The sequence below is a fragment of the Artibeus jamaicensis genome, unplaced genomic scaffold (assembly GCF_021234435.1).
Source record: "Artibeus jamaicensis isolate MK-2021 breed Jamaican fruit bat unplaced genomic scaffold, CSHL_Jam_final contig_685, whole genome shotgun sequence".
Taxonomy (NCBI): Eukaryota; Metazoa; Chordata; class Mammalia; order Chiroptera; family Phyllostomidae; genus Artibeus; species Artibeus jamaicensis.
The window spans coordinates 2,529,919-2,542,515 of record NW_026521924.1 but is presented as its reverse complement, the minus strand read 5'-3'; the positions used below and the strand labels follow the sequence as shown (position 1 = coordinate 2,542,515).

General features: G+C 36.9%; 1 protein-coding gene and 1 pseudogene across 1 annotated transcript in view; both read left to right on the top strand.

Annotated features, from left to right (window-relative positions):
- The window catches only part of MACROD2 (mono-ADP ribosylhydrolase 2), a 2,162,759-nt gene that overhangs the window by 290,222 nt on the left and 1,859,940 nt on the right, over positions 1–12,597 (top strand). The gene's annotated exons all lie outside the window — the stretch shown is intronic.
- Positions 3,018–5,520, top strand: LOC119041181 (casein kinase II subunit alpha'-like; annotated as a pseudogene).

Sequence of the window (12,597 nt, the reverse complement as noted above, 5' to 3'; positions counted from 1 at the left end):
TAGGTCCAAGTTAAGCCAATCAGAATATACTGTCTTTTGCTGACATGGGTGGGAGAATGACTTAGGCCACTCTAATTAAAGTGAATCTCAAAATTTTCACTGAGAAATTATGGCAATACCTGTATATAGTAATAATTCTGACTAACTGTATTTTCCATTCTGGCCCGATTCTATTCCAAGAAGAAACAGAATTCACCTCCCTCTTGAGCTTATTGCTTGGCAGAGATGGCTCATGAGCCATTAAACAAACCAAACTGATTTATGACAATATTTAGGGATTAGTCTAGAGGGAGCTTCCGTGCTAGTCTTTTGGTTAGAAATAGCATGGAAATGAGTCTGAGAGGACTTCTGTGTCTCTTTAAGTACAACAGGATTAGTCATAACTGACTCAAGTGGAAATGGTGGTCTCAGAGACATTCACGTGAGTGGCAAAAACTGATATTTCTGTGTTGTGGATTGCATGTATTCACATGTTAAAGTGATTCACCTTTCCTAAATTGGGTATCATTCTTCACATCTATCTATAATCTTTGTTTTTGAGCAAAGTGTGTTCGAATTTATCATTGGGCTTATAAAAATTACCAAAGTAACTATTGCTCACTGCTGTAAGTTTAATAATACAAAGATGTGGCCTCATGTTTAAAACAGATGCTTTTTCTCTCAGAAAGCCTGCCCCTCAGTGTTCCTTTCACTTACTTTTTTCTAGGCTTATATTGATAAAATGTTAATTTAAAAATTATTCTATTCAATACTTCTCATATTTTTTATTTAAGTGATTGCAGGATTTTAAATGTTTTGGGCCTAAACAAAGAATTATATTTTAAATATAAAATTCATAAAATTACCCAGCACTGTGGAGACAGATAGGAAGTAAGGTCTCGTTAGTCTTTCCCAGTAGGAACTTAAAACTAAGTTAGAGGGTAAAAGGCTTAAACAATTGAAATAGTGAATAAGAAAGTGCTAATCACATACTTCATCCTTTTAAATCAGGCAGTCACACTATATATGTGTGTACACACACGCGCATATGTATATAGACATATATGTATATGCATGCATGTATGCAAACACACATGCACAAATGCATGTATATAGACACAAAAGGCTAGTACACACATCTGTATGTATACATATGCATATATATGTGACGCACATGTGTATATACACACATGTATATAATTTATATGCACATGTGTACACATATAAAGTGAAGATGTATAAAGATATGGAATGACCAAAGGAGTTTCTTAACTCCTTTGTTGGAGTTAAGTTGGGTCTTGGACTAGACCAGGAAGAACAGAGAGAATTGGGGATGCCCTGAGAATTCTTGACACGAAACACAGAAACTGTCTCTAGATCTGGCTGAGCATCCCTTCATCCCACCTGAGATCTAATGGGACAGAATCGCAAGAGTGAGGACAAGGTAGTTGTATTTTTAACAAGCTGTTTTATTAATTCTTTCTGAAAACTGTCAAAAAACTCTTAAGGTGAGCCTTGTTTTAATCATAGCTCCTTGAAAATTAATTTGGGAACAATTTATGACATAAGAACTTTTGAAAATTCAATAAAAGGCCATATTCATAGTTGATTGGTATAGTAGTTATATCCCTTAAAATTATATTTGCACATGAGTTGTTATTTTCTTAATTTTTCTTATGTTAGTTGTCATTTATTTGTATGACTTTAATTAAAACAGCAAACAAGTTGAAGAGTCCACAAAAATAACCTTTCCTCAATCATTTGTTTGTTCATTTTTCTGATGAACATTGGATAAGGCTGAAGGCAATGAATGACATAATTAAGAGCAGAACATTCATTCAGTCCTAGGGAATTTTATTAGGTGATAGGAATTAAACACAAATAAATGTAAGGTATGGAAGAATTGACAGAGGAAGGAAGGGTTGCCTTTACATGGGCATTTTTAAATAAGGTAAAAAATGTTCTAGGCAGAAGATACAGTATAAACAAAATTCTCAGTTTTTATTTTCAAATAAAACTTGAAATTGGATCTTAAAAATAATGTATGTGTGTGTTTGTGTGTGTATATATAATACTTTTGAGATGAAATGTTATTTTGCTTAATTTTGATTGAATGGCCATTAAATACACATTGTGAAGAAAAAGTGTGGCTTCCAAATGGAGAAAGACACACTCTTTGTTTTACATCAAGTGAAAAATATGTGGTGAATGAGAGTCATATGGATTTGCAAACTTGATAACTATTACATATTCACCCATAATATAGGGGAAATTTAGGAATGTATAAGTGAAATCAACATGTTGAAAATCTTGAAAGGCACACTGACCTGCCACCTATATCTCCACACCTATCCATACTCTGTCAACTTTCTACATTAAATCCTGAGTTCATACTCCATTATTTCTGCAGAAAGATCACATTACCATTAAACACCCTGAATAAATCTGTTTCTCAGATTTGGGGGGTGTGAGCTTGCTTTACTTACTGACTGACTTATTTTTACCTATTATCTCACATGTCTTAGGTTGGGTTCCTTGGAAATTGACCCCGAGATGGGAATTTTTATGCAAGTGGTTTATAGAAATAATGCTCTGAAGAGAATCCTGTAGGAGAAGGAGGGAAGTAGGATGGGGAGGGGGGAGGGCTTGGTGAAGAGGTAGTTTTACCTGAACATTGGTCTTGGTTTAATCCTGTTAAGAGCTCTTGGTTTAATCCTGTATGAAGAGCAGCATCTCAGAGTTGTTTCAGCTATAGGCAAAGGGACTCAAATCTTGTATTTCTGTCTTTCATAATTTCATTGAGTGACTAACGCTATTCTTGGAGGAAAGGCATAAATGCTCAGAGAGGCAGCTCCCAGAGACTGAACATTTCTCAGGATACAGGTACTCTTGTTAGCAGCCAATACTCACAGCAGCTGGGAAAAGGATAACTGGAGATAAAGGGAAGTAGTTTTAAATAGGGCAATTTTGTCCCTGAAAGACATTTGGCAATATCTGGAGATAATTTTGATTGTCATGATTCAGGGGCAGGAGTGATAATGGCTTTGCTACTGGCATCTAGTCGGTGGAAGCTAGGGATGCTTCTAAACCAATGCACAGAACGGTCCCTCTACAACAAAGACTTATCTAGTCAAAAAATGTCAGTAGTGCTGGACTTGAGAAATTGTGGGTAAAACAATCTGAGCAGGGCAGAAAGTGTAACTACTATACCTTCCTTACCATGTGTGTATCTGGCTGCATTTGTAAACTGCAGTAACAACAGGAGGCATTCTTGCTTAGACCATATGAAGTAAAAAACAACAACAACAACAAAAAGCCCTCATTTTTCTGTCCATCCATACATCTATCCATCCATGTATTTATTCAGCAAGTTGACTTATCAAGTAAATATTGAACTTCTACTGTGTACTAGGTACTACGCTTGGCAGTGGGATGTAGGGACAAGTACAATATGGTTTCTGCTCTCAGGAGGCTCAGAAAATTAAGTGGAAGAGATAAGAGCCTAGTGGTTTTGACGATTGTAAACACAGGTGGATTGTACTAACCAAAACAGAAATATTTCTACTATTTATCCAATGTATATTATATATTATTAAGCACCTATTATATACCAGGTGCTATTCTAGGCATTAGATATATAGCAGTGAACAATATGGAAAAAATTCTCTTATCAACATATATAGTTAATAATGATTCAAACAAACAAATACATAATAATATTTTAGATATACATAAGAAATATGAAGAACACAGAAGAAAAAAATTGGACTAGAGAGTGAGTTGGGATAGAGTGGAGGGCACCATAGTTCAGTAAGGGTGACCAGAACAAGCCCCTTGGAAGAAATCACAGTTTAGGTGAGACCTTAATGATGAGAGGGGTCAGCCATATGAAGTTCTGGGGGAAGAGGAAGGTCTGTTTCAGGAAGAGAAAGATGCTTGTCTCACTGAGGAACCAAAAGACCAGTGTAGCTGCATCCTAGAGCAGAAGTGGGGGAGCGTTAAGGGATGAGTTCAGAGAGGTGAGCAGGGGGCCACATGATGGAGGGCCAACTAGATCACTAAAACAGTTTGGAGTCTAATCTAATTGCAATGGGAAACCATTGGTGATTTTTAACACAGCATGATGATATGATCTAATTTTGTTTGAGATGATCATTTTGGCGTATGTGTGATCACCCAGCAAGGGGATTCATGTACTGATCCAATGGAGGATAATGATTGCCAGGAAGGGCATTGTGTGTACCTGCTTACAGTATCTTCCAACGTGTCTTTACCCTTTTTAGAATGGCAATATAGAATATCTTTCTTATCTTGTACCATTGCTTTTTGGATAAAATATCTAACATTGGAAAAGTATGGAAATACTGAAATATATTTAACATTTTGTTTTTTCTAACAGTATTGCATTATTTTTGAAGGGGTGAATGGATATTTGGTTTGAGCTGTAAAGAGGCATTCATTATGTCATGTCCCAAATTGGACATATCAACAGAAAGAGGAAGACTTTCAAATTAGTGAACTAAGACTTTAGTTACCTTTTAGGTCTTTACAGTTTCAACATGGCTGAGCTGATGGTGGAGGTTTGTGGTTCCAACTGGCCTTTCTACAGGTGATCAAGATGATTACCAACTGGTTTGAAAACTTGGTCAGGGGAAGTGTAGTGAGGTATTTGGGACCATTAACATCACCAACAATGAGACAGTGGTTATAAAAATTCTCAAGTGAAGATAAACAAAATAAAATGAGAGGTTAAGATTCTGGAGAACATTTGTGGTAGAAGGATTATTATTAATGTGATTACTGTGGAGAACTCTATGTCAAAGACACCAGCTTTGGCATTTTAATGCATAATAATACAGATTTTAAGCAACTTTGCCAGATCCTGATAGACTTTGATAACTGGTTTTATGTGTATGAACTACTAAAACTTAGGATTACTGCCCCAGCAAGGGAATCATGTCCAGGGATGTGAGACCTCACAAGGTCATGATAGATCACCAACAGGAAGGGCTGAGACTGAGAGACTGGGGTCTGGCAGAGTTCTACCATCCTGCACAGGAAAACAACGTCCTCGTGGCCTCCAGGTACTTCAGGGGACCAGAGCTCTTGTGGGCCAGCAGATGTATGATTTTAGCTTGGATATGTGGAGTTTGGGCTATATGTTAGCAAGCACAATCTTTTGAAAAAACTCTTCTTACTCGGAGAGGACAACTACAACCAACTTGTTTGTATTTCCAAGATTCTGGGTACAGATGAGCTGTATGAGTATTTGAAGATGATCACATAGACCTAGATCCTCCCTTCAATGGTATCCTGGGAAAACATTCGTGGAAATGCTGGGAATACTTTATTTGTAATGAGAATAGACACCTCTTCAGCCCCGAGGCCCTAGGTCTTTTGGACAGACTTCTGTGATATCACCATCAACAGAGCTTGACTGCCATGGAGCAGTCCATGGAGCAGTCCATGGAGCACCTACACATTTACCCTATGGTGAAGGAGCAGTCCTGGCCCTGTGCATATGGTGCCTGTGCTTTCTAGTGGAAAACTACAGTGTGATAAAAAGAAATTCTAGTCATCTCTTCTAAATGCAAATAAGAGTGAAGACCTAAAAATCTGTCAAAAACCCCAACTGCCTAGTACTAGTTTATAGGGAGCTGCCACTCTGGCAGCAGGGTGACAATGGACAGTTCAGGAACTGAGGGACCTCTGCCTTCCGAATGCACGGGAGATGAGAGACTTGAAGTTGCTGTACAGTTACCGCTATTGAACAGGAGACTACTGAATAGGTTAATAGGTTGAATTAACCTATTCCATCAACAGACTCAATATATGACTTCCTACCTGTTCCACTGTAGTCTGGGCTTCCTTGGGTGGCATTCAGGCTCATATTTTAGCAATATGTCAGCAATCTGTACTGACACACCAGCCTCATTTAGGAAAAGGGGATATTAAAGCAGTGACAGTATTTTTTATTAAAACTCTTTTACAAATTTATGTTTCATGTATATTTTTATGACATGAACTCTGTAGGAAATTTACCTCATCTCTATAGTTTCCTTCTAAGTGTATTCATTTGGAAGCAAACTGCAGTCATTCTCATGAGTCCCCTTTGATGTCAGCAGACATCACTTTAAACCTTGTGAAGCCATAAATAGTTCCTTTTGTCTCATCAAAAGCGAGATGCTAAATTAATAACTTGGAGATTACTGGACACTTTGTTGTTTTGCCTAACCATAACATCTTGTCACTAAACAACAATAATAACAACAAAAAAGACTAGCTACCTAAAATTTATTTGGTATAGTTTCCCAACCAAACAAAATTACTTTCAATTTTTAATGGATGTAGTTCTTTACTTTGAAAGATGAGACAGCATAGGATGAATAATCATTGAATAATTTCCTTCGTGTGTGTGCATGCGTGTGTGTGTAGCACAGTGACTAGAGGATTGAATTTACCCTAGAATATAAATAAGAGGGCTGCTAGCTTAATAGTTTCTAGAATGATTTTGAGAACAGCTTGGAACCCAGCATTTACAACCTAATTACAAATTTCTCATAGACCTTTAGTAAGCAATAAGCATTGGTGTAGGCTTGATTTGAGTTTGACGCTTTTTGTTTATTCACAGAGAACAACATGTAAAATATATTCTTTTATGTATTAGTAGTAATAAAATTTTGATACATTAATAAAAAACTTAAGCCCAGAGGAGCTTGAATATTTTATGGAGATTTTTGTAGTCAAATAGTTTACTTTAAAATCAGCTGATTATATATATATATGCATATATCTGCAACATTATTCCACTATTAAAAAGTGGGCATTAAGATGCTGTTTTGGTATAATCTTCCCTTTTGAGACATAGTATTTTCAAGATTTATAAATTATAAATTTGACAAAGATGGAGCTTGTTTAAGTTGACTTTTTAAATAAGTGGTATGTTTGGCAGAAATTGTAATTGCTCTAAATGTCCATTTGAAATACAGATGAATAAGCAAGTTTTTATTTTATTTTAACCCTGGCAATTTATTAATATGTCACCTAATTACAAGCCCAGTGGAAGCTGTTTCTGACATGCAATTACTTTGTAGTGCTGAGATGCATTTAAATGCATGATATGAAAGAACAGTTTTTGGTCAGAGAAATAGGAGTTGTGCTTTGATTTCTACCCATGGCACATCACAGCAGTTTCGCTAGTTATTATTCTATATAGCTTCCCAAATTCCTGGTATTTTTGTGGTAATGCAGGTACAGTTGAGTATATCTGTGTGGTTACCTTTATTATCTCTGTGTACTCCATTTTGTAGTCCTTACTACAAATAAGGCAAATAATGGCTCTAATTTAAAAAAATAATAATCCAAAGAGGCACAGCAGAACAAGTAACATGGTAAAAACATTTTTCACTAAGTGCTCAAGAGGCAACTTAAGTTTGTATATCTATTATTACTTTTTCAAGCCAGGTAACATTAAATGTCCTTTAAAATGGTCATAATTATCCTATGGTTCTCTAGAGATGTTTTGCCAGAGCTGTAACTTGAATGGACTTTGTGAACCTATGTTTCTTCCACTTATGTGCTACTGAATGATAAAATTTTATTGCACATGGTACTGCCTACCAGATCATGAGTTTCCAGTATTCAGGAATTGTAAAATCTCATTAGGTATGATGGGCTCTGGTCCAAGTTCAGACAGAATTTAGAGGTCCTATTCTTGGTCTTTCTGTTACTCTGATTGTGCTTGTACAGCAATAAAATAGTTTCATAATCCATCCTGATTCAGCTTGATGTAGTCATCTACCTTATGGAAACCTAGACAGACAAACATGGAAAATACACATGGATTAGCTGGAGCCATGCTCATCAATCTGATTCATAGTTACAGTGACAGCATTTTCTAGAGCTATTTTTGTAGTCTTACCTGTAGACTATGAGTCAGAGTTGGAAAAATTCTCATATTTTTTAGCATGTATACATAATACCTAGGGTATAACCACCTTGGGAAAATTTGGTATCATCCAATAAATTTTGAGATATGCATATCTAGAGACTTAGTAGTGCTATTCCTACATGTATACCCCATATATTTAGGCATGCTTCTGTGTACTTAGAGATATGTATTGTGTTATATAAGAAGCCCATAGTTGTATTATTCACAATAGCTCAAAACTCAAAGCAGCTTATATGCCCATTAGCACTAAAATCGATGAGTATATTTTGGTAGATTTGTGTAATGTAAAAGTACATGATGATAAAAATGAAGAAATCACATGTACACATAACATATATGAATCACACAAATGTAATGTTTGTATGAAAGAAGCCAGACATAAAGGAATACAGATGGGTAATTCCATTTAAGTAAAGTTTGGAAACAAGCAAAATTAGAATATAGTATGGAGAGTTGCAAACTTAGGAAACTAACAAGGAGAGCAAGGAAATTGTTAGGGTGGTTGGTGGTGCAGGCTGTGAAAGAAATCACAAAGAGAAGAAAATGTAGATAATAAAGATTTTATTCACTCTTCAAGAAAAGAAAGGGGCATGGTGTGGACAGATATACCAACCTTGATGGGTGGGGACTTTGAACTTTTCTTGGATTATAATTGGATTCAGAAAGGGCAGCGAGTGCTGCTGTGTGGGCTCTGGGCTGCTGGGGTGTTGTAAAAAGAGGCTGCAGTTTGTTCTGTGTTATCTTCTGCCTGTGCCTATAGGGAACAGTTAGTTCTGTTTTTGACTTCCAGTAATTTTCAGTCTAGGGAAAAGCTCAGAAGAGTAAAATGGGAGTCATGTTCAGCAAGGTCACAGGCCTGCTAGGCAAATGGTGCCACAATAGAAAATGGGGCTGGCTTTGTCCTTTCAGAAATTATCACCATAAAAGTTAAGCTAGGAATTACTTTAGTCCAGGGTTATAATTATGAAGAGGCAAGTGTAGAACATCCAGGATTCATCTTTTTCTTTACCAGGATGGTGATGTAAGAGTATTTCCTTCATATTAATTTGTTCAGTTGTGTGTTATATGCATATATAGTTGATTTGTTTCACAAGTAAAAATTGAAAGAAAAACTGAATATAACTACTTAACTTTGGAACTGTTCTGAGTATTAATATTTGTAAAGTACCTTTCAGAGTAGAAAGAGTAATGTGATTTGTAGGAACTTCTGAACAGAAAGCAGAGGTACTGACTGAAGGTTTAATTCCTTACACTGGAACTTGCTTTCAATATATACAGAGAGATGCTGATTGAGATTCTCATATTATCAGTCCTAAATTTGATTGTCTGTGTTAGAGACTCCTGAGTTTATTTAAAGAAACTCAAAAGAATAAGGATTTAATATAATACACTGATATTAAGATAGGACTAATATCAGATGCAGGTAGAATATGATGTGCCTGAATTATACCTTAGACCTGCTGGTACAGCTTTTCTTTCCACTGCCACATGTATATTTTTACCTATTTTTAAGATTTTTCAAATCATAAAGATGAGATCACTGGTAGATGTAGAGAGACTTATCTACAGCTTTTATAAGGAAGATATTGATTTTACTTAGAAGTAAAACATACAGGACTTCTGGCCAAGATGAAGGAGTAGATAGATACACTTTGCCTCCTCACACAACCAAAAGAAGAACAACAGCAAATTTAAAAATAAAAAACAACCAGAACTCCCAGAAAATTGAACTGTATGGAAGTCCAACAACTAAGCAGTTAAAGAAGAAACATTCATCCAGACCTGTAGGAGGGGTGAAGATCGGCATTGGGTGGAGAGGACTTGTGGCATGTGGTGGCTGAAGGACCTGGGTGGGCAAGGCAGTGGCTGGCAGACTGGGTGGTCCCACATTTGTGAGCAGATGAATTAGGAGGAACAACTGGGGAGCGAGACAGACCACGAAACCCAGGGTTCCAGTGAGGGGAAATAAAGCCTCAACCACTGACTGAAAAAAACCTGTGGGGGTTGATGCAGCAGGAGAAACTCCCAGGCTCATAGGAGAGTTTGCTGGAAAGACCCACAGGGTACTAGAACGTACACAAACCCACCCAACTGGGAATCAGCACGAGAAAGGCCCAATTTGTTTTCGGGTAGTCGGGGAAGTGAGTAAAAGCCAATCACAAGCCTAGCAAGTGGCAGTGTTCCCTCTTGGACCCCTCCCCCATATACAGCACCACAATACAGAGACCTGGGCTGCCCCTCCCTGGTGAACCTAAGGCTCTCTACCCCTTACTACATAACGGATTCACTGAGACAAAAAAATAAATGGCCCAAATGAAATAGCAGATCAAAAGTCCAGAAAAAAACACAACTAAGTGATGAAGGGATAGACAAACACAACTAAGCGATGAAGGGATAGCCAATCTATCAGGTGCAGAGTTCAAAACACAGGTAATCAGAATGCTCACAGAATTGGTTGAGTATGGTTGCAAAATAGTGAAGGCTGTGAAAAGTGAAATAAAGAAAAATATACAGGGAACCAACAGTGAGGGGAAGGAAACTGGGACTCAAATCAGCGATTAGGGTCAGAAGAAAGAAGTAAACTTTCAACTGGAATGGAATGAAGAAACAAGATTAAAAAAATGAGGAGAGGCTTAGGAACTTCCAGAACAACTTTAAATGCTCCAACATCCAAATTATGGGGGTGCCGGAAGGAGAAGAGGAAGAGCAAGAAATTGAAAACCTATTTGAAAAAATAATGAAAGAGAACTGTCCTAATCTGGCAAAGGAAATAGACTTCCAGGAAGTCTAGGAAGCTCAGAGTCCCAAAGAAGTTGGACCCAAGGAAGCACATAGCAAGGCTCATCATCATTCCATTACCCAAATTAAAGGTAAGGAAGGATCTTAAAAGCAGCGAAGGAAAAGGAGACAGTTACCTACAAAGGAGTTCCCCTAAGGCAATCAGCTGATTTCTCAAAAGAAACCTTATAAGCAAGAAGGGGCTGAAAAGAAGTATTCAATGTCACAAAAGGCAAGGACTTACATCCAAGATGACTCTATCTAGCAAAGCTATTGTTTAGAATGGAAGGGCAGATAAAGTGCTTCCCAGATAAGGTCAAGTTAAAGGATCATCACCAAGCCCATATTATATGAAATGTTAAAGGGACTTATCTAAGAAAAAGAGTAAGATCAAAACTATGAATAGTAAAATGATAACAAACACAACTACCCAACAACCAAACCTAAAAAAAAAAAAAAAAGAAAAGAAAAACAAACTAAGCAAATGACTAGAATGAGAACAGAATCATTGAAATGGAGATCACAAGGAGAGTTATCAGCAGGGATGGGGCAGGGGGAGAATGGGAAAAAAGCCACAGGGAATAAGAAACATAAATGGTTAGGTACAAAATAGGCAGAGGGAGGTTAAGAATAGTATAGTAAATCTAGATGCCAAATAACTTATATGTACGTCCCATGGATGTGAACTAAGGGCTGGGGGCATGCAGGTGGTGGGGTGCAGGGCAGGGGGGAATAAAGTGGGGGAAAGTGGAACAATTGTAGTACTGTAATGAATAAAATATACTTCAAAAAAGTAAAACATACATTTACTAATGACAGGTAATGTGTGTTAGGACATCTGTATTTAAGAGCTTATCATGTTTCACATTCTGTTATATGTGCAAACATGTATTATCTCATATAAATCTTACAACTATCCCCAGAGGCTAATATTATTCTTATTTTGGATATGAAACTGGGTTTCAGAAGGGGACTTTGAAAACAAGTCTAGGTCCAAAGTCCATGCTCTTTACTGCTAGGCTGTAGATCTCAGAGTGGATTCCTTTAGTTCAAAGCTGTGAAAGGAATCAAACAAGCTTTTATCTATTAACGGTACCTTCATTCAAATGGAAACTTTAAGTAGTTGACAAGGATTTTATTCCTGTCCCACCAGTGTTTTCTATGTATCTTTGAGGATTCCTTGACTGAACACTTATGTTTTTAGATAGAACTCAAATACCGAGATGGTAAAACCACCTATCTCAAGGACTGTTTCGGTTTTAGATTACATTTATGGACTAATGTCTGAGACTCACCTGGCCAGTGTGAGAGCCCCTCCTATGTTTTCCGTATCCAATTTCTGTCTTACTTAAAAGCAGCCATTAAATTAAAGACCTTGCGTGTAATGCAGGAGTAACAGGGGCTGGCCAAAGAAATAGGTGAAGGTTTGTAGTGGGCAGCCATGCTGCACAAGGCTGTTGTTTGCAAAAATGTATTCATTTCTAGGGTGTCTAATATTGCCTAAATGAAAGAAATGCTTATAAGGAAAAGCTTTGGCAATTTTCTTAATAGCTAAGATTTATTGAGCACTTACTATGTTTCAGGAAATGTTATAAAGACTTTTTAAATACTAACTCATTTAATCCTCACTATAATTTAATGAGGTATACATTCTTATTCTCCCCATTTAGAGAGGGAAATGGAAGCACAAAGCAGTTCCCTAACTTGTGTAAATCACATGTAGTAAGTGGCAGATTTAGGGTTTGAACTCAGACAGACTAATTTTAGAACTCACATATGAGGTGAGACCCCCAAAACTGGAATTTATTCATAAAAATTTTATTTATTCTTACATGTTTGAAATTTAGTCACTGTCAAAATATTCTCCATTTGATACAATACACCTATTA